The sequence below is a fragment of the Oncorhynchus mykiss genome, chromosome 30 (genome assembly GCF_013265735.2).
Source record: "Oncorhynchus mykiss isolate Arlee chromosome 30, USDA_OmykA_1.1, whole genome shotgun sequence".
In the NCBI taxonomy this organism is placed as follows: Eukaryota; Metazoa; Chordata; class Actinopteri; order Salmoniformes; family Salmonidae; genus Oncorhynchus; species Oncorhynchus mykiss.
The window spans coordinates 42,205,930-42,231,580 of NC_050570.1; the positions used below are offsets into that span (position 1 = coordinate 42,205,930).

Below are 25,651 nucleotides of genomic sequence, written 5' to 3' on the forward strand. Positions count from 1 at the left end.
TTGGCAATGGCAAAATAAGTTACTTTTTAGTTTTTGTATAATTTTGATTTTGATAGAACTTTGATTAACCACATGACAATGATTTTGCGATACAAAGGCGTTATTATAAATGAAATGAAACTGTTCCACAAAAATGTGCATATGAAAATCATAACTGGCACGTAGATCGGTCAAGACTGTACGATAAAAAGGTATTTCCACATGAGAAAGGTCGCTGACTCTTCTTGTTGCCTATTACCGGGAACTTCAGGAGTGTAATGGTGGAATCTGCGAAAGCCAGCAGGAGCAGAAGGAGGATGGCCGGTCAGGTTAAGGTTTTCCTCTTCTGGTTATCTTGATCTCTGGCTCCCTCTTGAGTAATGTGTCTTATTTCAACAAATAAGTATTTCGCTGATTTTATTAAAACACATTAGGGTGTGTATATACAGTACCGGTCAAAAGTTTGGACACATCTACTCATTCCAAGGCTTTTCTTTATTTTCTACATTGTAGAATAATAGTGAATACAGCAACACTATGAAATAACACATATGGAATCATGTAGTAACCAAAAAAAGTGTTAAAGCAAATCAAAATATATTTTATAAATGAGATTCTTCAAAGTAGCCACCCTTTGCCTTGATGACAGCTTTGCACATTCTTGGCATACATTCTCTCAACCAGCTTCATGACATAATCACCTGGAATGCATTTCAATTAACAGGTGTGTCTTGTTAAAAGTACATTTGTGGGCCAATCAGTTGTGATGTGACAAGGTAGGAGGGGGGGGGGGGGGGGGGGTAGTATACAGAAGACAGCCCTATTTGGTAAAAGAACAATTCCATATTATGGCAAGAACAGCTCAAATAAGCAAAGAGAAACGACAGTCCATCATTACTTTAAGATGTGATGGTCAGTCAATACAGAACATTTCAAGAACTTTGAAAGTTTCAGTCACAAAAGTGCAGTCACAAAAACCATCAAGCGCTATGATGAAACTAAGCTCTCATGAGGACCGCCACAGGAAAGGAAGACCCAGAGATCCCTCAGCTGAAGAGGATAAGTTCACTAGAGCTACCAGCCTCAGAAATTAAAGCCCAAATAAATGCTTCACAGAGTTCAAGTAACAGACATATCTCCAAATCAACTGTTCAGAGGAGACTGCATGAATCAGGCCTTCATGGTTGAATAGCTGCAAAGAAACCACTACAAAAGGACACCAATAAGAAGAAGAGACTTGCCTGGGCCAGGAAACACAAGCAATGGACATTAGACCGGTGGAAATCTGTCCTTTGGTCTGATGAGTCCAAATGTTTGATTTTTGGTTTCAACCGGCGTGTCTTTGTGAGACGCAGAGTAGGTAAAGGGATGATCTCTGCATGTGTGGTTCCCACCATGAAGCATGGAGGTGGTGTGATGGTGCTTTGTTGGTGACACGGTCTGTAATTTATTTAGAATTCAAGGCACACTTAACCAGCATGGCTACCACAGCATTCTGCAGCAATACGCCCCATCCCATCTGGTTTGCTCCTGGTGGGACTATCATTTGTTTTTCAACAGGACAATGACCCAACACACCTCCAGGCTGTTAAGGACTATTTGCCCAAGGAGAGTGATGGAGTGCTGCATCAAATGACCTCCACAATCACCCGACCTCAACCCCATTGAGATGGTTTGGAATGAGTTGGACTGCAGAGTGAAGGAAAAGCAGCCAACAAGTGCTCAGCATATGTGGGAACTCCTTCAAGGCTGTTGGAAAACCATTCCTCATGAAGCTGGTTGACAGAATGCCAGAATGCTTTGAAGAATCTAAAATCTATTTAGATTTCAGTAATACTTTTTTGTTACTACATGATTCGATATGTGTTACTTCTTAGTTTTGATGTCTTAACTATTATTCTACAACGTAGAAAATAGTAAAAACTAAGAAAAAGCCTTGAAAGAGTAGGTGACTGGTACTGTATACTGAACAAAAATAAAAGCAACATGTAAAGTTTTGTTCCCATGTTTCATGAGCTGAAATTACAGACCCCAGAAATGTTCCAGACGCACAAAAAGATTACTTCTCTCCAATTTTGTGCACACATTTCTTTACATCCCTGTTAGTGAGAATGTTTCCTTTGCCAAGATAATCCGCCCACCTGACAGGTGTGGCATATCAAGTCCTCGATTAAACAACATGATCATTACACAGTTACACCTTTGTGCTGGGGACAATAAAAAGGCCTCTCTAAAATGTGGAGTTGTGTCACACAACATTATGCCATAGATGTCTCAAGTTGAGGGAGCGTGCAGTGGGCATGCTGACTGCACGAATGTCTACCAGAGCTGTTGCCAGAAAATTGAATGTTAATTTCTCTACCATAAGCCCCCTCCAACGCTGTTTTAAAGACTTTGCCCTCCAACCGGCCTCACAACCGCAGAATGCGTGTTACCATGCCAGCCCAGGACCTCCACATCCGGCTTCCTTGCCTGCAAGATCGTCTGAGACCAGCCACGCAGACAGCTGATGGTATTTCTGTCTGCAATAAAGCCCTTTTGTGGGGAAAAACTTATTTTGAGTGGGTGGGCCTATGCCCTCCCAGGTCCCCCCCATGTCTGCAAACCTGCCCAGACATATGAAATCCATAGATTAGGGAGTAAATAATTTATTTCAATTAACTGATTTCTTTATATGAACTGTAACTCAGTAAAAGCGTTGAAATTGTTGCATACATACATACATACATGTATGTATGTATGCAAGCAACAATTTCAACGCTTTTACTGAGTTACAGTTCATATAAAGAAATCAGTTAAAAATTTTTACAAAAACTGAAAAATTGGGCGTGCAAAATTATTCAGCCCCTTTACTTTCAGTGCAGCAAACTCTCCAGAAGTTCAGTGAGGATCTCTGAATGATCCAACGTTGACCTAAATGACTAATGATGATAAATACAATCCACCTGTGTGTAATCAAGTCTCCGTATAAATGCACCTGCACTGTGATAGTCTCAGAGGTCCGTTAAAAGCGCAGAGAGCATCATGAAGAACAAGGAACACACCAGGCAGGTCCGAGATACTGTTGTGAAGAAGTTTAAAGCCGGATTTGGATACAAAAAGATTTCCCAAGCTTTAAACATCCCAAGGAGCACTGTGCAAGCGATAATATTGAAATGGAAGGAGTATCAGACCACTGCAAATCTACCAAGACCTGGCCGTCCCTCTAAACTTTCAGCTCATACAAGGAGAAGACTGATCAGAGATGCAGCCAAGAGGCCCATGATCACTCTGGATGAACTGCAGAGATCTACAGCTGAGGTGGGAGACTCTGTCCATAGGACAACAATCAGTCGTATATTGCACAAATCTGGCCTTTATGGAAGAGTGGCAAGAAGAAAGCCATTTCTTAAAGATATCCATAAAAAGTGTTGTTTAAAGTTTGCCACAAGCCACCTGGGAGACACACCAAACATGTGGAAGAAGGTGCTCTGGTCAGATGAAACCAAAATTGAACTTTTTGGCAACAATGCAAAATGTTATGTTTGGCGTAAAAGCAACACCGCTGAACACACCATCCCCACTGTCAAACATGGTTGTGGCAGCATCATGGTTTGGGCCTGCTTTTCTTCAGCAGGGACAGGGAAGATGGTTAAAATTGATGGGAAGATGGATGGAGCCAAATACAGGACCATTCTGGAAGAAAACCTGATGGAGTCTGCAAAAGACCTGAGACTGGGACGGAGATTTGTCTTCCAACAAGACAATGATCCAAAACATAAAGCAAAATCTACAATGGAATGGTTCAAAAATAAACATATCCAGGTGTTAGAATGGCCAAATCAAAGTCCAGACCTGAATCCAATCGAGAATCTGTGGAAAGAACAGGAAACTGCTGTTCACAAATGCTCTCCATCCAACCTCACTGAGCTCGAGCTGTTTTTCAAGGAGGAATGGGAAAAAATTTCAGTCTCTCGATGTGCAAAACTGACAGAGACATACCCCAAGCGACTTACAGCTGTAATCGCAGCAAAAGGTGGCGCTACAAAGTATTAACTTAAGGGGGCTGAATAATTTTGCACGCCCAATTTTTCAGTTTTTGATTTGTTAAAAAAGTTTGAAATATCCAATAAATGTCGTTCCACTTCATGATTGTGTCCCACTTGTTGTTGATTCTTCACAAAAAAATACAGTTTTATATCTTTATGTTTGAAGCCTGAAATGTGGCAAAAGGTCGCAAAGTTCAAGGGGGGAGAATACTTTCGCAAGGCACTGTACATACATACATACATACATACATATATATATATATATATATATATATATATATATATATATATATATATACATATACATATACATATACATATACATATACATACACACACTGCTCAAAAAAATAAAGGGAACACTAAAATAACACATCCTAGATCTGAATGAATGACATTCTTATTAAATACTTTTTTCTTTACATAGTTGAATGTGCTGACAACAAAAATCACACAAAAATTATCAATGGAAATCAAATTTATCAACCCATGGAGGTCTGGATTTGGAGTCACACTACAGGCTGATCCAACTTTGATGTAATGTCCTTAAAACAAGTCAAAATGAGGCTCAGTAGTGTGTGTGGCCTCCACGTGCCTGTATGACCTCCCTACAACGCCTGGGCATGCTTCTGATGAGGTGGCGGGTGGTCTCCTGAGGGATCTCCTCCCAGACCTGGACTAAAGCATCTGCCAACTCCTGGACAGTCTGTGGTGCAACGGAGCGAGACATGACATCCCAGATGTGCTCAATTGGATTCAGGTCTGGGGAACGGGTGGGCCAGTCCATAGCATCAATGCCTTCCTCTTGCAGGAACTGCTGAAACACGCCAGCCACATGAGATCTAGCATTGTCTTGCATTAGGAGGGACCCAGGGCCAACCACACCAGCATATGGTCTCAAGGAGTCTGAGGATCTCATCTCGGTACCTAATGGCAGTCAGGCTACCTCTGGCAAGCACATGGAGGGCTGTGCGGCCCCCCCAAAGAAATGCCACCCCACACCATGACTTACCCACCGCCAAACCGGTCATGCTGGAGGATGTTGCAGGCAGCAGAATGTTCTCCACGGCGTCTCCAGACTGTCACATCTGTCACATGTGCTCAGTGTGAACCTGCTTTCATCTGTGAAGAGCACAGGGCGCCAGTGGCGAATTTGCCAATCTTGGTGTTCTCTGGCAAATGCAAAAACTTCCTGCACGGTGTTGGGCTGTAAGCGCAATCCCCACCTGTGGACGTCGGGCCCTCATACCACCCTCATGGAGTCTGTTTCTGACCGTTTGAGCAGACACATGCACATTTGTGGCCTGCTGGAGGTCAATTTGCAGGGCTCTGGCAGTGCTCCTCCTGCTCCTCCTTGCACAAAGGCGGAGGTAGCGGTCCTGCTGCTGGGTTGTTGCTCTCCTACGGCCTCCTCCACGTCTCTTGATGTACTGGCCTGTCTCCTGGTAGCGCTTCCATGCTCTGGACACTACGCTGACAGACAGAGCAAACCTTCTTGCCACAGCTCGCAATGATGTGCCATCCTGGATGAGCTGCACTACCTGAGCCACTTGTGTGGGTTGTAGACTCCGTCTCATGCTACCACTAGAGTGAAAGCACCGCCAGCATTCAAAAGTGACCAAAACATCAGCCAGGAAGCATAGGAACTGAGAAGTGGTCTGTGGTCACCACCTGCAGAACCACTCCTCTATTGGGGGTGTCTTGCTAATTGCCTATAATTTCCACCTGTTGTCTATTCCATTTGCACAACAGCATGTGAAATTTGTCAATCAGTATTGCTTCCTAAGTGGACAGTTTGATTTCACAGAAGTGTGATTGACTTGGAGTTACATTGTGTTGTTTAAGTGTTCCCTTTAATATATATATATATATATATATATATATATATATATATATATATATATAAAAATACACTTTAAAATGTAGACCAATTAATTGGTCGAGAGAACAGACGACTCAGTCTTTTTTTTTTTCGGGGACAGCCCTACATTCTGCTAATGTCTTTTGATAAATTTGGGCAAATTCAATCCATTTGGTTTATTCCCTAGTATGCTTAATACATTTTTGAAAATTGTTGAATTCCATTTTGAATGTCGGTATTCTGTGATTACGTCCACGTGCTCCCCCTAATATTATACATTTGTTTTATCTGTGAAATTGAAATGTTTGATTGAAAGATGTTTTGAAATGGCTACAGTACAGTCATATTTGTAGAGGTTTCTGTGAATCAGTGCTGCTTCACCTCTAGGGGCGGCAGGTAGCCTGGCGGGTAGGAGGTTGGACCAGTAACCGAAAGGTTGCTGGATTGAATCCCAGAGCTGACAAGGTAAAAATCTGTCCTTCTGCTCCTGAGCAAGGCAGTTAGCCCACTGTTCCCCGGCCGCCGAAGACATGGATGTCGATTAAGGCAGCCCTCCGCACCCCTCTGATTCAGAGGAGTTGGGTCAAATGCAGAAGACACATTTCAGTTGAATGCTTTCTTTCAGTTGTACAACTGACTAGGTATCCCCCTGTCCCTTTCTATTGTTCAAATGCCTTAGTTATTCGGCACAGTGGAATTTACCAAATTTGTCCTGCTGTGACAGTTTCCTGTTGTAGCCGAGCAGCAAGGTTCAGTACCGTATTAAAGATGGGATGAGACATTTGTCATCTGACCACTTTTTACAGTTATCATGCTCCTGGGGATTTTACAATAACACATTTTTTGTTCGCTTTTTTTCTTTCTCTATCTCAATGCACGTTCGACTTTGGACGCCTCCTGAGGCTGTTTTTTAAGCTACATTAAGTTCTGCCTTTTGCATGATGTCAAAGAGTCCCTCTCCGCCTCTACAGAAATGATACATACTACGCCTAGGCTATAGGTAGAACGTTTATGATGCTTTTCCTGAACAGTATGTTATCTTAATAAATTGACCAACCTTATTTTGTGCCAAAATTGGCCTCTAAAAGTGCTCTACGGTCTAATCATGTTATTTGGTGGGGTGCTAAGAGTAGGCTGTTTTATCCCGTCAAACAACTAGGCTGTCAATATTTCTCCTATCTGAGGAACAGGCTTGACAATAATTTCTCTCTATCTTCTGAGGGTCCCCGATGTTCACAGATTCACAGTTCACAGTTTGATATGAAAGTGTTCAATTTTCTAAAACATTGATCCCTTTCTCATCAAGGTCTGCTGTGCTCTGAAGGAAAACTGACTACAAAAGATGTGTAAACAGAAAATTACTGACTTGCGACCCTGTGTGAAGTCTGAGCAGTGGTTGGAGTATTCCTGGGTTAGCCTGAGCCATAACCACACAATTTCAGCTCTTTACATCACGCTGAAGGGTATCACACGATGTCAGACTTATTATTATTTTTTTTTGAGAATATAGCCCACCTAGTTCTTCTATGTGTGATATAATACAGTATTTTATACCATGGCATTGTTAAATAGTTGTATTGAAGGGCATTCTAGAGCGTGCATTAGTTCCCTATAATACATGTTATTTGCACTGCAGAGTTCAATGGCTATAGGTCATTTGTTCTATGTTTGAGCTGCTTTTGAAAGCAAAAGACTAATTAAAAACAATATTGGCATTGTTAAATTTGAGGTTCATAATGGCAAGCTAGGATTGTTGGTTTGGTTTAGGGGTCTGCGCGGGACAGATTTTTTGGTACCGTGCCCACCCTCTCCCACGAGATATCCCCGCAGGTTTATTTGCAGACATCCCACCAGATCTCATCTAGCTCCTGCCCACAGTCCAGCAATGTTAATATTAATGTTAATATTATCTTCAAAACCACCATGTTATGCATTAGCCTGTATTGTGCAATGATTGCATGATTTCCTAAAACATTTGCTGGTTGGAATAAAGTAATTTTATTAAAACAAACTTCAGTGTAAACAAACTAATTTGAAGCAGCCCAGAAAATAATGTCACTGCAAGAATTTGGAACGAGTTAATCTCAACTCGAACGGTCAGTAAGAGAAAGGAAAGGCTACATAGGCTACTAATAGCCTGACTCGTGCCCAGTCATCTTAGCCATCATTTCATTACATTTCGAAACTAATTAACAACATGCAGTTCTCACTGGAAAGTAAGCCGATAATTGCTTTGATAATTCATCACAAGTGGCCACAACCTCACATCAGAGAATTGTTTTTGCCGCCGATGTTTGAAGCAGCCGCATGAGCCGGTTGTGTAACTTGAGACCCAGTTAGAGGCGGGGAGAGTGACACAAGCAGACAGAATGACAGAGACAGATTTGTGTGATAGATAAGTGTTTTTTATAACATTTCACAGCGCCAGTGGCAATTTTACGATTAAAAATATAAATTGTACGCATGACAGAAAAGCCACTACACAACAATGAACAAAAATTATATACAGTGCCTTGCGAAAGTATTCGGCCCCCTTGAACTTTGCGACCTTTTGCCACATTTCAGGCTTCAAACATAAAGATATAAAACTGTATTTTTTTGTGAGGAATCAACAACAAGTGGGACACAATCATGAAGTGGAACGACATTTATTGGATATTTCAAACTTTAACAAATCAAAAACTGAAAAATTGGGCGTGCAAAATTATTCAGCCCCTTTACTTTCAGTGCAGCAAACTCTCTCCAGAAGTTCAGTGAGGATCTCTGAATGATCCAATGTTGACCTAAATGACTAATGATGATAAATACAATCCACCTGTGTGTAATCAAGTCTCCGTATAAATGCACCTGCACTGTGATAGTCTCAGAGGTCCGTTAAAAGCGCAGAGAGCATCATGAAGAACAAGGAACACACCAGGCAGGTCCGAGATACTGTTGTGAAGAAGTTTAAAGCCGGATTTGGATACAAAAAGATTTCCCAAGCTTTAAACATCCCAAGGAGCACTGTGCAAGCGATAATATTGAAATGGAAGGAGTATCAGACCACTGCAAATCTACCAAGACCTGGCCGTCCCTCTAAACTTTCAGCTCATACAAGGAGAAGACTGATCAGAGATGCAGCCAAGAGGCCCATGATCACTCTGGATGAACTGCAGAGATCTACAGCTGAGGTGGGAGACTCTGTCCATAGGACAACGATCAGTCGTATATTGCACAAATCTGGCCTTTATGGAAGAGTGGCAAGAAGAAAGCCATTTCTTAAAGATATCCATAAAAAGTGTCGTTTAAAGTTTGCCACAAGCCACCTGGGAGACACACCAAACATGTGGAAGAAGGTGCTCTGGTCAGATGAAACCAAAATTGAACTTTTTGGCAACAATGCAAAACGTTATGTTTGGCGTAAAAGCAACACAGCTGAACACACCATCCCCACTGTCAAACATGGTGGTGGCAGCATCATGGTTTGGGCCTGCTTTTCTTCAGCAGGGACAGGGAAGATGGTTAAAATTGATGGGAAGATGGATGGAGCCAAATACAGGACCATTCTGGAAGAAAACCTGATGGAGTCTGCAAAAGACCTGAGACTGGGACTGAGATTTGTCTTCCAACAAGACAATGATCCAAAACATAAAGCAAAATCTACAATGGAATGGTTCAAAAATAAACATATCCAGGTGTTAGAATGGCCAAGTCAAAGTCCAGACCTGAATCCAATCGAGAATCTGTGGAAAGAACTGAAAACTGCTGTTCACAAATGCTCTCCATCCAACCTCACTGAGCTTGAGCTGTTTTGCAAGGAGGAATGGGAAAAAGTTTCAGTCTCTCGATGTGCAAAACTGATAGAGACATACCCCAAGCGACTTACAGCTGTAATCGCAGCAAAAGGTGGCGCTACAAAGTATTAACTTAAGGGGGCTGAATAATTTTGCACGCCCAATTTTTCAGTTTTTGATTTGTTAAAAAAGTTTGAAATATCCAATAAATGTCGTTCCACTTCATGATTGTGTCCCACTTGTTGTTGATTCTTCACAAAAAAATACAGTTTTATATCTTTATGTTTGACGCCTGAAATGTGGCAAAAGTTCGCAAAGTTCAAGGGGGCCGAATACTTTCGCAAGGCACTGTATATGCAATTTTTTTTCCCCGATTGTGTTATTGACTGTACATTTGTTAATTCTATGTGTAACTCTGTGTTGTTGTTTGTGTCGCACTGCTTTGCTTCATCTTGGCCAGGACGCAATTGAAAATGAGAGCTTGTTCTCAACTGGCCTACCTGGTTAAATAAAGGTGAAAAAAAATAAAAAATACTTGCACTAAAGCAGCTGTCCCAACAGCAGAGCTTTCTTATCAGCACCATGGAGTGAATCCTTACCACTGCTACACCTGCCCACCTACCACACCTGCCCACCTACCACTGCTACACCTGCCCACCTACCACTGCTACACCTGCCCACCTACCACTGCTACACCTGCCCACCTACCACTGCTACACCTACAACTAATACACCTGCCCACTTACTACTAATACACCTGCCCATCTACCACTGCTACACCTGCCTATGAGCAGAGCCTTGTCTGAGCGAAACAGTTCATTCAGCCACATTCACTGCCTTTTTAAAAAAGCATAGCGGATATGGCTGACTTGCTTAAACAAATGTGGTTCCTACTGACAATTGAGATGTACAAGTTATGAGGGGGAAAGGGACCAAATTATTAGGGTGAGGCACATGGGCTACTAACTGCTTACTACACAACATACGTTTTAGTATTACCTTCTTAGCTAGCTACAGTATTCATATCTCCCAGGCATGTTAAATCATTTATGCAGCGGTGTAGAAGACATTTTACTAGTAGGTGCCTTTCATTACCTCCCTGGTTTTTGTAGTTGAATCTGTGTTTGAAATTCACTGCTCGACTGAAGGACATTACAGATAATTGTACGTGTGAGGTAGTCATTCAAAAATCATTCTAACCACTATTATTGCACACAGAGTGAGTCCATGCAACTTCTGTGACTTGTTTAGCACATTTCGACTCCTGAACTTTAGGCTTGCCATAAGAAAGGGGATGAATACTTGACTCAAGACATTTCAGCTTTTCATTTTTAATTCATTTTTAAACATTTCTTAAACCCTAAATCCACACTTTGATATGATGGGGTAGTGTGTAGGCCAGTGACACAAAATCTCAATGGAATCCATTGTAAAGTAAGGCTCTAACACATCAAAATATGGAAAAAGGCAAAGGTGTGAATACTTTCTGAAGTCACTGTAGACGCACAGTACCAGCCAAATGTTTGGACACACCTACTCATTCAAGGGTTCTTCTTTATTTTTACTATTTTCTACATTGTAGAATAATAGGGAAGACAAAATATGAAATAACACATATGGAATCATGTAGTAACCCAAACTGTCATTTCTCTTTGCTTACTTGAGCTGTACTTGCCATAATATGGACTTGGTATTTTATCAAATAGGGTTATCTTCTGTATTACCCCCCCTCCCCTTTCCTGCCTGCCGCCCTGTACCTTTGTCTCTACTCTGGATTACCAGCCTCTGTCTGACCTGACCCTGAACACGCCTGCTGTTCCGGTGCCTTACACCCTCTCTGGACTTTTGACCCCTTCCTGCCTTGACCGGTCATTTTCCTGCCCCTGTTTAAAGAATAAACTTTTGTTTCTTCAACACTGTCTGCACCTGGGTCATACCTTAAAACGTGATAGGCTGGCTAATTTGAAAAATCTCAAATAAATCTTTTTTGGTCACTACATGATTCCATGTGTGTTATTTCATCATTTTGAATTTTTATACAATGTAGAAAATAGTCAAAAAATAAAAGAAACCACCTGAAATGAGTAGGGTTCTGTCCTAACTTTTGACTGGTACTGTATGTTTCACAAGTTTGGATAGTACAGTCCAGTGAGTTGGGCACAGTCGAGTACAGTACAGTCAGGGACTATAATACTTCTCCAAATTCCATCCACTGTGGCAGGTAGATAAAATCGAACAGCCACTCAGATTTTTTTACCAGACAATTTGTTGTTGCCATAACAGACGAGCGCGCATATGAATGTTTCCTAAACAAGAAATGTATTACTAGTAAGAAGTAATGTGAGATATTACACAACTTAATTTGATATTCCGGAGTCTCTTAAACAAAATATCACAGATAAGATATAAAATGTTCAGGTCCCCTTTAAGGTTACCTTGGTAACAGGCCACTCTGAGTCTGTGTGCCTGTGAGAATTAAACCAGTAGAGGAATGATGTATCTTTGCTAACATTGAAAAGCAACCTAGCTTGAGAACAACAATGTAAACAGCCAAGAAAGACAAAGACATACTTCAGTAGACTTTCAAGTAAATTAGACCAACTTTTATGCCTGTGCCAATGCTTCTAAAAACAAATATTTCAGTACATTAACAGTATGCACAGGCCCTCCGACAGGCAGTGTTGCTACTCTGGTGGGATTGCTATAATTTTAGGATTAGGATTTCTTTGCGCATAACCAGATATGAAACAAAATCAGAAATTCTTTAAAAACAGCTACTGACGCATTTATTTTTCTATAAATCATAACTCGCACATGTGCCTATACTTGACAATTTACTATTTTTATGAAATGCTCTCACTAGAGTCCCGAGTGTGGCCACCTGCCAACTTGGCTGGTGAATTAGACATGCTTACCCACCAATGCCAAAATATACCCACATTTGGCAGGTGGTCATTTTAGGCCCCGAGTACAGTACTGAGTACAGTACAGCAATGTAGTGAGTAGAGCACAGTATAGTACAATACAGTAGAACAATACAGCACAGTGAGTAGAGCACATTTTACAATGTGTGTGTGAAATCCTGAATGCTGATTGGTTGAAACTGCATTCCAGACTGTCTATTTTACAAGTTAACACTGGCTAAATCTATGACGTTAAAATGCCTATTTACTCTGTTCGATCTGACTGCGCAATTCACCGTCTCATCAGCCCACGCAGGCAATTTATAAACTTGATATCCACTATAAAAAATCATCTAGACATCATCTCACATTTCTTTTAGACTAACATTTAGCTTTCAACGGCAGAGATTTGTATAAACATTACTGTCTGTCTCGCCGACATTTGCAACATAGTTTCAATATTCAAATTTGATCTACAGCTGTCACACAGTAATGAACGAGTCTGGAGTCGGGATGAGAGAGACAGGCGGGCAGCTTTTCTCAGCCAGTTGAAATATATACAAAGAAATATCAACAGAAAACAGGTAAAACTAAATGAAGTGCCGCTACTTTGTAGTCTTGTGCCAATATATCTTCCAGACACCGGCTTCACTGGCATTATCACTTAAGTAGAGAACAGTTCAATACAATTGTACAATACAAAAGTACAACAAGTATACAGTGGGGCAAAAAAGTATTTAGTCTGGTGTCCTTTGACAGCTCTTTGGTCTTGGCCATAGTGGAGTTTAGAGTGTGACTGTTTGAGGTTGTGGACAGGTGTCTTTTATACTGATAACAAGTTCAAACAGGTGCCATTAATACAGGTAACGAGTGGAGGACAGAGGAGCCTCTTAAAGAAGAAGTTACAGGTCTGTGAGAGCCAGAAATCTTGCTTGTTTGTAGGTGACCAAATACTTATTTTCCACCATAATTTGCAAATAAATTCATAAAAAATCCTACAATGTGATTGTCTGGATTTTTTTTCTCATTTTGTCTGTCACAGTTGAAGTGTACCTATGATGAAAATTACAGGCCTCTCGCATCTTTTTAAGTGGGAGAACTTGCACAATTGGTGGCTGACTAAATACTTTTTTGCCCCACTGTTTTATACTGTACTCTACTGAAATATTCTCTACTTTACTGTACTGAACTCTACCCTACTCTGCTGTACTGCACTGTGATTTCCAAACTTGTGAAACACGAGAATAACATGCTATCCATAATTATGCATTTCTATGTAGGACAAATCAGGGACCCATGAGGTAATTATGTTACAGTAATTCCATTACTGGGTGTAACTCCACTTCACTTACTGTAGTTCAATAACCAAAATATATATTTTCAAAATCAATGTGCCATATGTTATATATATATATATATATATATTTTTTTTTTTTTTTTTTTTTTTTTTAAACACCTTTATTTAACTAGGCAAGTCAGTTAAGAACAAATTGTTATTTTCAATGATGGCCTAGGAACAGTGGGTTAACTGCCTTGTTCAGGGGCCGAATGACAGATTTTTACCATGTCAGCTCGGGGATTCGATCTTGCAACCTTTCCGTTACTAGTCCAACACTCTAACCACTAGGCTACCTGACACCCCAAAAGGTAGCCTACTGGTTAGGTGGTCATAGCTGACAACCCATTCTTTCTGCAGACATCTTTGAATCTTAATTCGGAGCAGATACTTAAGAGTTTTTGGAAAACGTGGTCGCATAAAAATCTGAGGTAGATTTTACCGTCATTTCGTTACCAAAGTTTGCATCTGCACAGTTCTTCAACTAAATTAGTTCTCTTTTTTTTCCTGTGGAAATTGTTAAAAGTAGTAATTGTGAATAGAGTTGTATGGTTTGTTAAACTTTAAAATCAAATGGTTTTTGTTTGGCATACATTTTAAAGTGGAAAAAACCCTATTGCGCAATGCCCTAATGCGTAATTTCACGAGGCTCTATGTTTACCCGGCAAAATGATATCATGATTATTTTAATTAATTCCGTGGGCATTTGTTTTGAAAACTCTACCATCACTAAAAGTGTAACTACATTCAAAATATCCCATATTTTCCCCAGATGTCAAAAGTAGTCTCCTGATATGATTTAAGCAAAAAAAGAGTGATTGAGTGTGAAAACTGGAAAAGGCCCCTTGAGAAAGCAAAATTGAAGGAAAAACTAAACAGAATCAGGCAAAAAATAAAACAGATTTTATAGGGCCCTGGCATATAGTCCTAATCTAAGAACATAACTCTAATGACAGAAACTGTTACGATATCAAACATGAGACAAAACGAGATAAGCCTATGCGAGACAGATTTATAGACTATGCAACAACAACAAAGGCATAACCTGGTTTACAACGCAACAATTCATGACATTTCACCAAAGGCTGTCAAAAAACAATTCAAGTCTCATCAGCAATCAAAAACAAGGTTACTGGCAGGCGGCCCTGCCTAAATTTTACAACCTGTTGACGCTCAGCCCGGTCTGATGCAGGCAGCTTTTGGCTGCCATTGATTGAGCAGCCATCGGGTTTCTGACTAGATCCTTGACAGTGTAATTCAGAGAATCAGACAGTGATCTGATCTCCATCACCTGGCTGATGCTGGCTGAGTGAGTGTGATGCTTTCCCTGTTTGTTGTCTTTGAAGGAGAGAGGATGTAGAAACAGAAGGGAGGGTAATAATAAAGGTCAATAGAATGATGTGATATCACTCAGCCACTCCTGGATAATCTTTGGTTGCATTCTATTCTGGCCTACTGATGGAGTCGAACTGAGAGACATTGGGCTGTTAAAACAATGGCTGTGTAAGCTGTGAGTTGAGTTCATTGTTCTCAATACAGTACGACACAATATAGTGTTCTGGGAGTGGGACAAAAGGCCTAGCTACATAGTTCAACTTCTACCATACATACATACACGGGTCTAGACCAGGGGTCTCCAACAGGTAGATTGCGAGCTACTGCCCAACTATGAGTAACTCGCCAATCAATTCTGAAAGTCCATGCACTTATTCATGTTCCCTCGCAAACTGTCATAAACGTTATCTACTATCTAGCAATAGTGTACCTATTAAGCCCAACATACCGAACGTACCCTGTATACCCCATGGGTGTTCCAAATAAGACCCATCTCTTAAATCATCCATTTTAATTCATTTCCTAAATGTTCAAAACTTAACTGCCCATTCTTATTCATAATGTGATTAATATAATCTCCTCTAAAGTTATCAAAATAAACCGATCATTACTACTCATCATGAACCCTAGCACTAATAACAGGGTGTCCAATCATATCCACAGAGATCAATGTGGACTTCGACTTTTGTTCTCGCCAAAACGGTACACAACTGATTCAACTAATCATAGACTTCAAACAAGATACGATTGGTTTAATATTTAGAAATGAAAGGTTTGGGGGATAAATATCCACTATAAACTACAATATTATGCAAAGTTAGTATTTGTTTATTGTGTTTGTGCTACTGTACCCTTTAAGCCCACCTGAGAAATGTTCCAATTTACTAAAATGTAATACATGTATAACAAAACAAGGTTCATTTCAAAGTAAAATAAGACAAGATGCATTTAAAAATCTAAACTTGTGAATTCCTGAAATCTATTATCTTGTTGCTACTGTGTGACTCTGGCGTGCAGGCACGACAACTAGCATGGGAAAAAAAATGTCCATGAAATGCCATCCTATCTGTGCATATATCAGTACATTCATCTTTTCATTTTACATAAAGTATGATCAATTATTGGTAAAGGTACAAATAATATAAGTCAAGTGTTTATCTGCAGGTCACCTAAACACCCCAAAAAAATGCAGCTTTGAAATTGGCTACTTAGGGAGAACTTTAAAATAATTGTCAATAACTTAATAATAAAACAAAAGATTGGTTTGGAATAAAAGCTGTTATTGATTTAACCACCAGATGAATAGGTTGAAACATTAACAGCAGAAAATGTTTTTTTTTTTTATTTGAATTCAAAGATGGAAGTGGGCGTAATGGGTAATGCCACATTGACCCCCGGTTAGCCACAACTGGCTTAAAAAGAAAACGTAACATTATCTGCCAATTCATTTCCATCAAAATTGCCTTGGTACACGCGTTTGTCTATCACTCTGTATGTAGCCAGTTAGCGATGCTTATGATAACCGGCAGAAATACTTTCCCCAAAAACCTTCTCAATTAAATGTTAACTGCAAAGTTTGCTTACCTGACATAGTGCCTTCAGAAAGTATTCATGGCCCTTGACATATTCCACATTTTGTTGTGTTACAGCCTGAATTCAAAATGTATTATATTGGGGGGTTCTCACCCACCTACACACAATACCCCATAAAGACAAAGTGAAAAAAACTTTTCATTTTTTTTATGAAATACATAAATATCTCATTCATACCCCTGAGTCAATACATGTTAGTATCACATTTGGCAGCGATTACAGCTGTGAGTCTTTCTGGCTAAGTCGAGCTTTTCACTCGATTGTACAATATTTGCACCTTATTCTTTTTAAAATTCTTCTAACTCTGAAGTTGGTTGTTGATTATTGCTAGACTGCCATTTTCATTGCTTGCCATATATTTTTAAGCCGATTTAGGTCAAAACTGTAACTAAGCCACTCAGAAGCATTCAAGGTTGTCTTGGTAAGCAACTCCAGTGCATATATTTTGTCGTGCGTTATTTAGGTTATTATTCGGCACAAAGTTAATTTATTTGCCATCATTTCCACAGTTTTACTTTATTGCAAACAGGATGCATGTTTTGGAATATTTTTATTATGTACAGGCTTCCTTTCATTATCTTATTATTTAGGTTAGTGCCGTGAATTTGGAAAGTATTCATATCCCTTGACTTTCTCAAATGTTTGTTACATTACAGCCTTATTCTAAAATGTATGGAATAATAATGACAAAGCAAAAACAGTTATTTAGAAATCCTTGAAAATGTATTAAAAATAAAAAACGAAATACTTTATTTACATAAGTATTCAGACCCTTTGCTATGAGACTCGAAATTTAGCTCAGGTGCATCCTGTTTCCATTGATCATCCTTCAGATGTTTCTACAACTTTATGCGAGTCCACCTGTGGTAAATTCCATTGATTAGACAGGATTTGGAAAGGTACACACCTGTCTCTATAAGGTCCCACAGAGGACACTGCATGTCAGAGCAAAACCAAGCCATGAGGTCGAATTGTATGTAGAGCTCCGAGACAGGACTGTGTCGAGGCACAGATCTGGGGAAGGATACCAAAAAATATCTGCAGTATTGAAGGTCCCCAAGAATACAGTGGCCATCATTCTTAAATGGAAGAAGTTTATAACCACCAAGTCTCTTCCTAGAGCTGGCAGCTCTACCAAACTGAGCAATCGAGGGAAAAAGGTCTTATAGTATAGTTTAATGATCATGTTAAAAATGCATGTTTGTTAATATGTATGTGTAATAATCATATCTACTATCATATGTAGCCTATAACAATGTTGGAAAATGTGTATTTCCTTTGGTTTTGTATTCAGTTAGCACAGTATGTACTCATTCACATGATCCCATTTTAGAAGTGTTATTCTCTACACTGACACTTAACTTGGTAATTCCATCAGACATCGTTTTTCACCTACGTGTTTGAAAAAATGCAATTCATAGTCGCAATATCTGCCCAAAAATAATAAATCGCAATTAGATATTTTGTCCAAATTGTGCAGCCTTAGCGGTCGGGGCCACAATATTCTGTGTAATACCGACTGGGACTATACCATGGAAATTGCATCACAATACCATGCAGCCATTGAGAGTGTAACGATGAGTTTAGAAATCATAATTGCCAGGTTGAGAGGTTACAAGCCCATTCTATTCATTATATTTGTATGGGCAGCTACCCATTAACATGACATGGGAGATATGTCTAGAGTAAGCAAACATCTACAATAAGCAAACAGAAACGACAGTCCATCATTACTTTAAGACATGGTGGTCAATCAACATTGAATATTTCAAGGACTTTTAAAGTTTCTTCAAGTGCAGTCGCAAAAACCATCTAGCGGGATGATGAAACTGGCTCTCATGACGACCTCCACAGCAAAAGAAGACCCAGAGTTACCTCTGCTGCAGAGATGTTAATTAGAGTTACCAGCCTCAGAAATTGCAGCCCAAATAAATGCTTCACAGAGTTCAAGTAACAGACAAACCAACATCAACTGTTCAGAGGAGACTGCGTAAATCAGGCCTTCAGGGCTGAATTGCTACAAAGAAACCACTCCTAAAAAGGTCACCAATAGCCTACTAGCGGCCCAATTCATAGCCCTACACAGTGTAGGCTACACTACACATTTAACACGTGGTTAGTGGGCTAATCAATTCAATGACAATAAGATCAATTTGATCTGATTACAGTGGTAAGATTACCATGGTCTATATTAATTGGCGTACGTACCCTATTTAAAGATATTCTTCGTACCGTATTTCTCCAATGCCAAACCAGTTTGTCTTGTTTGCAACAAAACTGTCGCTGTTAGTAAATAATTCAATCGGAGATGTCATTATGAATCTAAGCATGGTACTTTCAGAAGTTGATCCAATCAGTTTAGATGCTGTTAGAAAATGAAATATAGGCCTATATGCTAGCCTACTCCAGTGACATGTAATAGCCTACACGCTGTTGGTCAACCAATATTTTTTTTTAGTAAAGCAGTAGCAAATATATATATATATTTTTTTATGGCACGCGAGAAACCTGTCTGATTTGCGCCCATCTCAGTGAACTAATCCATTGCAGATGCCACGGGGATGGCACAGTCCAAGAAGGGGAGTGTGGCTAAAATGCACGTCTCTCTCCAGAATGAGCTCTCCCGCCAATTTGTGCACATTCATTGTTTCATAACGTGTGCGAATTGTTCAAGTTTGATTGTACATTTACCATTAATTCCTAAAATGTCTAATCTGCAATGTTGGTTTGGTTAAGGTAATTTTTGTTAATGCATTCAATATATTATTATTTCAGTCTTTATGCTACATGTGTAAGAAACAAGTTTTGGTTTATTTCATTCCATTTATGAGTTTTGTCAATTTAGTAATTGTCTTATGTTTTGCGCCCTCCTGTCAATGTTGAGTAAGGGCATGCACCTGATTAGGCATAGAAGTAGGCCTAAAGGCTACTTGGGCTGTATGCAAATGTGACCTGATTCAGGAAACTAGGCGAATGTCGCAACTTCACAGGAAAGTCGTTTGAACGTTAAAAAAAATGTTTTGATCAAAATGAAGTTTTTGGCAGAAATGCCTTCTCGAACATGTGAACCTTTCATGTGCCTTAATAACAAAACTTGTGTGCCATCTGTAAATATGAATAAAATTGTTAAATTATGAGCCTTGTTGGTTAAGCCACAGAAAAAGTGAGCAACCTTCCCCACTAGCCATGATTGTCTGAGATAATGAGTGGGCTGGACATGCTGAGAGGGGAGTTCAGATTGGTCTGCCATATTGAAGGCTGCGGTCTATTTGAGATTGTCAGTCTGTGCTGGTAATCCTGTCGAACGTGGCTTTAAAATAAATGCATTGTGTGGTGGAGCTGCATAAGTGTTGCTCTCCACTTTCTGGAGGATCAAGTTTTGAAAAATCAGTGGAATTAGAGTATGATAGCTAACGAGATTGATAAAACAACTGTCTCCGGATTACATCTTCAAACTAAGGAAAAACGTGGTATGGCATTCCTGACAGGGAGACGCGTCCATCATGCATGATGGTGTAAACAGATACGATAGCTAGCTACATTTTCAGAAATAACATGTTTCAAATTTGACAGAAAGGGGGTTCATTTCAAGCTAACGTTAGCTGGCTGGCTCCCTAGTGGATGCTATTATTTGTTTCCCAGAGCGGTTTGCTTTTCTAGTTAGAGCTTAATGTTGGCACTTTGTTCATTTGGGCTAGGGGGCAGTATTTTCACGTCCGGATGAAAAGCGTGCCCAAAGTAAACTGCCTGTTACTCAGGCCCAGAAGCTAAGATATGCATATAATTGGTAGATTTGGATAGAAACCACGCTAAAGTTTCTAAAACTGTTAAAATAATGTCTGTGAGTATAACAGAACTGATATGGCAGGCAAAACCCAGAGGACAAACCATCCAACAACAAAAGAAAAACACATTTGGCATACCACTATTATCAATGGCTGTCACTTTTATTGTAAGGCGAAAACCTCCCAGATTGCAGTTCCTAGGGCTTCCCCTAAATGTCAACAGTCCTCAAACTCAAAAGAGTTTCAGGCTGGTTTTTGGAAAAATTAGCTAGAAGTTATAGTTTTTCCTAAGTGGCTCACATTTTGGCTGTAGTGTTTCCATGCGCATGGAGGAAAGCGCATTCTTCGTTATTTATCTCCGGTAATGAACATTGTATTGTTTATTTACCTATTAGGGTACCTAAGGTTTGATTATAAATGTTGTTTGACTTGTTTGGATAGGTTTATTGCTAACGTTTGAGATTATTTTTGTATGCATTTTGAAGGAGGGAAACCGGTGGATTATTGACTGAAGCACGCCAGCTAAAACTGAGTTTTTATGGATACAAAGAAGGACATTATCAAACAAAAGGACAATTTGTGATGTAACTGGGACCTTTTGGGTTGCCAACAGAATAAGATCTTCAAAGGTAAGGCATTTATTATATGGCTATTTCTGACTTTCGTGTCGCACCTGCCTGGTTTCTACGCGGGGCGCTGTCCTCAAATAATCGCATGGTGTGTTTTCGCCGTAAATCCTTTTTTAAATCTGACACAGCTGCTGGATTAACAAGAAATTAAGCTTTATTTTAAGTATTAAACATGTATTTTCATGAATGTTAAATACTTATATTTCTGTAGTTTGAATTTCGCGCTCTGCAATTTCACCGGATGTTGTCGAGGTGGGTCGCTAGCGGAACGCCTGCGCTAGAAAGGTTTACTACCTAACGTTAGCTGGCTGGCTTGTTAGTTAACCTTACGTGACGTGTCTACAACACCGTTGAATATGGCCATTGTCGGTAAACATCTGCAAAAAAGCGTAATGAAATGGTTGCCAGCAGAGCTGGTTAGGCTGTTTTCATGTTATCAGGAGGTAAATAAATAAAGTGTGCGCACCGAGAGCGAAATGAGATGGGTGGTGCTGAAGCTTAAAAGGGTGTAAACGACGCTGAATGGGTTTAGACAAAGAGGAGCTCTTCACTAGATACCAAGAAATTCAAAAGGCGAAACTCTCTCAAAAGCGAGTTTACAAGTTCATCAACTTTCAAAGAATTATTACTTCCCCATTGTTCCACAAATGCAGTGTATGATATACCATTTTGTAGCTCTGAGTCTACTTTTATCCACTGTAAAAAAAAAAAAATGCAAATACAATTTCACATTTTGCTACATAAGACCAAATCCAGGTGGTGAGTCAAAAATGTAGGCATTTAAATGTGCCAAATGTGGGGGTCTGATAGTATTTCTGATTGGCTTAAAGCAACACCACTAATGAGCTGTGGAGCTTCTCAAATCAATTTTTTTATTCATCTCAGAACAGCAAGCAAACAAAGTCTGTTTTTACATCCATTGAGTTTAATGTATTTGAAAAATCTTCCCGGCTCGCTCACTCACTTTTGATAACCACTCAGCGTGAAAGGGATAAATGGGACGCTCTGAACCAGTGGAAACGTCAAAACAGGTCTACAGTGGTTCGTCATTTAAAAGTTGCAGCGTTCTGCAGCACAGCTTGCGTCGTGCCGCATAATTCTATGGCACGTTATTTAAGTGTCAGCCATTAAAGCTAGTTAGTGCTAGTTTGACCTCCAGAGGGCATCTTTGAGAAGCATTTCTGCCATCGACTTCATAAATTAGAACGATATTTTGGAGGTTATTTCATTTTCAAAAAAATGAAAGTGAGCAATTGTAATCTGAATAAAAGGCCAAAATAATATTTGTAAAGGCCAAAACATTTATTTATGTTTTTAGAGGGAGAGGAACGCTGGGCCAATTGTGCGCTGCCCTATGGGACTCCCAATCACGGTCGGATGTGATACATAATAATAATACTTTTTGTCGTATTATTTGTTTTTTTCTTTTCTGGTGGATTAAACTGAAATTGCAACCAATCAGAGCTGGTTGTGATACAGCCAACCTAAGTAACTAAGAAATACATTTGATGATAGAATCCTCCCCCTACCCTCCTTCTAGGAAAGTTTCCATGACAGAGAACAGTTGATTGTCAAGGGCAATTAATTAAATTTTCTTGAGTTGTCTCGCTGGAATTGTCTTACTCTTTCAAATGACTGCTTGACCCACACAGCAGACATTGTGGGCTAGGTTAGGAATGCTGTGTTGCACCTGTAGCGCTATATTTTTTTGTGGCGTCATTACATCATCCATCTACGTTATATCAGCTTTGACATCGGTCTTGCACATTGCCGTTAAACTAGACATCGGGCCAATACAGATGTTGGAATTTTTAGCTAATATTGGCCGATTCCTAGTTGAAAGAACACTTTCGTTCAACCAACATTTTTTGTGGTTGGGGACAGCCCGAAACCTGTGGTTCTCAGTCAAGCAAAATGACACAATACAACCAGTACACTCTGGAAAGGAAACAACAATACAATGTAGCCAAACAACATCGCTTGCAAACTGCACAGATGTGAGATTTTTTTCCCTCGCTATATAACACTGGTCCTCTTAAAATTTGATTCCAGGTTGCATATCATAATATTTAAGGGCATATCAGATGGTCTGCTCTGTCCATACAAGTCACACCAAGCATAGGATTGAAATAGGAAAATAGTGTACCTATGAAAAAACTATGAAATAGCTCCTCAATACTACCTGATGAAACATTTAAATGTATTACATGAATGGTGACCACAGCCCTTCCGAAAACACATTTAAATTGTGTTTTAATTATTTTTTTCCCCACCCTGATCTATGTATTCCATTAAAAAAAATTGGCTCCCAATGCAGCTTTACTTCCAGGTAATTTTGTTGCATCTGGCAGTTCCTGGCCTGCTATTCCCCACAAGGCAGCTTATTTTCATTATTGCTAATTATCTGACCATTAATAGGCCATGGCTAGAAGCTTTTGTAATAATTTACTTTTCGTAGCAGGTTTAGGAGAACGTACGCAGCAGATAAGGAGAATACACATGGCAGGTTCGGGGAATTATGTTAAGGTTAGGAAAAGGGTTAGGATTAGCTACAATGCTAAAAACTTGTTTTGTAAATTTGACAAATGCTGGATCCCATCTAGACATGACAACGTTCAGAATCATAACAACGCACACTTTCCGGCCACATCATTTTCGTGGCGTTGTCAGACAACCCGTCTGTGAATTATAACTGTTCTGAAATAACCCCATATTTCCATTGTGACATCAGACAAGACACGAGAACTGAAACACAGGGCAGGCTGTCAAAAGTTTGGAAAAGCAAAAATATTGGCATACACTAAACTGACGACAAACGTTATATTACCTAGATAGCACATTAGCTATATCATTATACAACACCTGACAACCTAGCTAGCTAACTGTTGACAGTACATACCGTTATTAGTAACGTGCAAGATACACTATAAAACAGATGGATTGATAGCGAGTTAGTTAAAGTACGATGAAAAGTGAAGTCGCATTACTTTAATATTGTTTGCTTTAACTTTCCGTGGAATAATAAGAAATTACCCCGTAAATTCGCTTAGTTTGTTAACCAACTAACGTTAGTTAAATTTTACATTTGACAATGGTATGGACACTCGAACCTAGCTAACGTTAGCTGGCTAGCATATTCGATAAGTTTGTGAAAGTTAACCAACGTTAGTTTACATGTGGCAATGGTATGGACACTGGAACCTAGCTAACGTTAGCTAGCTAGCAAACTTCTGCATTCTTACCAGGAAGTGGGAGCTTCGCTACTGTTATTTTCGGGTGGCGATGGTGCTTACTTTTCCAATCCAAGGTCGTGCTGCAGTCGAGTTGCCGGGCCGCTCTTGCGTGGCACCTTTCCCTGTGCGCAAATACTTTTCAGAGACGACCTCTATCGTAAAAGTAGCTAGTTGACGAGGTATGTTCCAAAAGAGTCCGTCAGCCCCTTACCATTCCTGGCCTGTGGCAGTATTGTAAACAACCCAGGATTGATGGGGCGGGGTAAACGTCAGAGAATTGAGGGGAACTGTCAAATACCACTGGCGTGAAACGAAAGTAGCTATTTTTTTATTTTCAGTGATCTTTAAGGGCAGATTTACAGGTATCAGAAGTAGTAGCCTATAGAGTACCGCAATATAAATCACAATGCCCATAAAACCTAGCGGTCAAATACGGAAATGGTTCCAATTGTTTTTTCCCCCATTCATTTTTCCCATAGCGGATTTTAGAACGTCTTCAAATAACATCTGTGTTTCGAGTAGGCTTATCCTGAAGTGACGTTTAGATGTTTATCAATACATTTGTCTGCATTTACGTAATTGAATAGCCCACACGGTATCTTATTCTGCCCCTATACAACTTTGAATGTGTTGTTTGTTGGCAACCTTGTTATTTACAAAGTTTTTGGAACAGATTTCTGTTGGAATGTTCCACAAATTATACCCAGAAATTATATGTCTAGCTATTTAAATGCATGAGAAATTGGTTATAAAATTAGCTTTCCTTGGCTTTTATAAACCAACAGTCTAGCTTGCTAGTTAACTATCTAGCTAATGTTGCTGGTGAAGCTAGGTGTTTTTGATGTTTGTTTGTGCCTGTGGGTGAGGGGTGGGTACTTCAAGTATTACTTGTCGCTACCCTAGCTAGCTGAATTATTTTGGTCTGGCTTTTTGAAAGGTTAAAGAGATTTGCTGATTAGCATCTTCTCTTGAGTCAACAGTGTACAAACTTTACTGCAGGAAGTCATTGATCTGTTTTCTGTTACCCTCTGGACAGCAGATAATTGTTATAGCAAGTAGACAAGGTTATGTAACCTTATTTAGTCATACCTGCTATGGTTTTCAAGTGCCACTTTAGTAATGATGGTTTTGGGAAACAGCTCAGAGACTTAACGATGCTCATACGAAGGTTCCAACAATGAACTTAGCCTTAAAAT

At 39.7% G+C, this 25,651-nt stretch overlaps 1 protein-coding gene across 5 annotated transcripts in view; it reads right to left on the minus strand.

The window, feature by feature from the left end:
• The window catches only part of LOC110521834 (serine/threonine-protein kinase Nek7), a 130,268-nt gene extending 105,335 nt beyond the window's left edge, over window positions 1-24,933 (minus strand). Inside the window, exon 1 of one of the 5 annotated variants that reach the window (XM_036968925.1) lies at window positions 24,465-24,933. The gene's annotated coding sequence lies outside the window, so the exon portion shown is untranslated. The remainder of the gene's footprint in view (window positions 1-24,464) is intronic. The other 4 variants (XM_021599741.2, XM_036968923.1, XM_036968924.1 and 1 more) reach the window with 4 other exon arrangements.
• Between the last annotated feature and the right edge of the window lie 718 nt (window positions 24,934-25,651).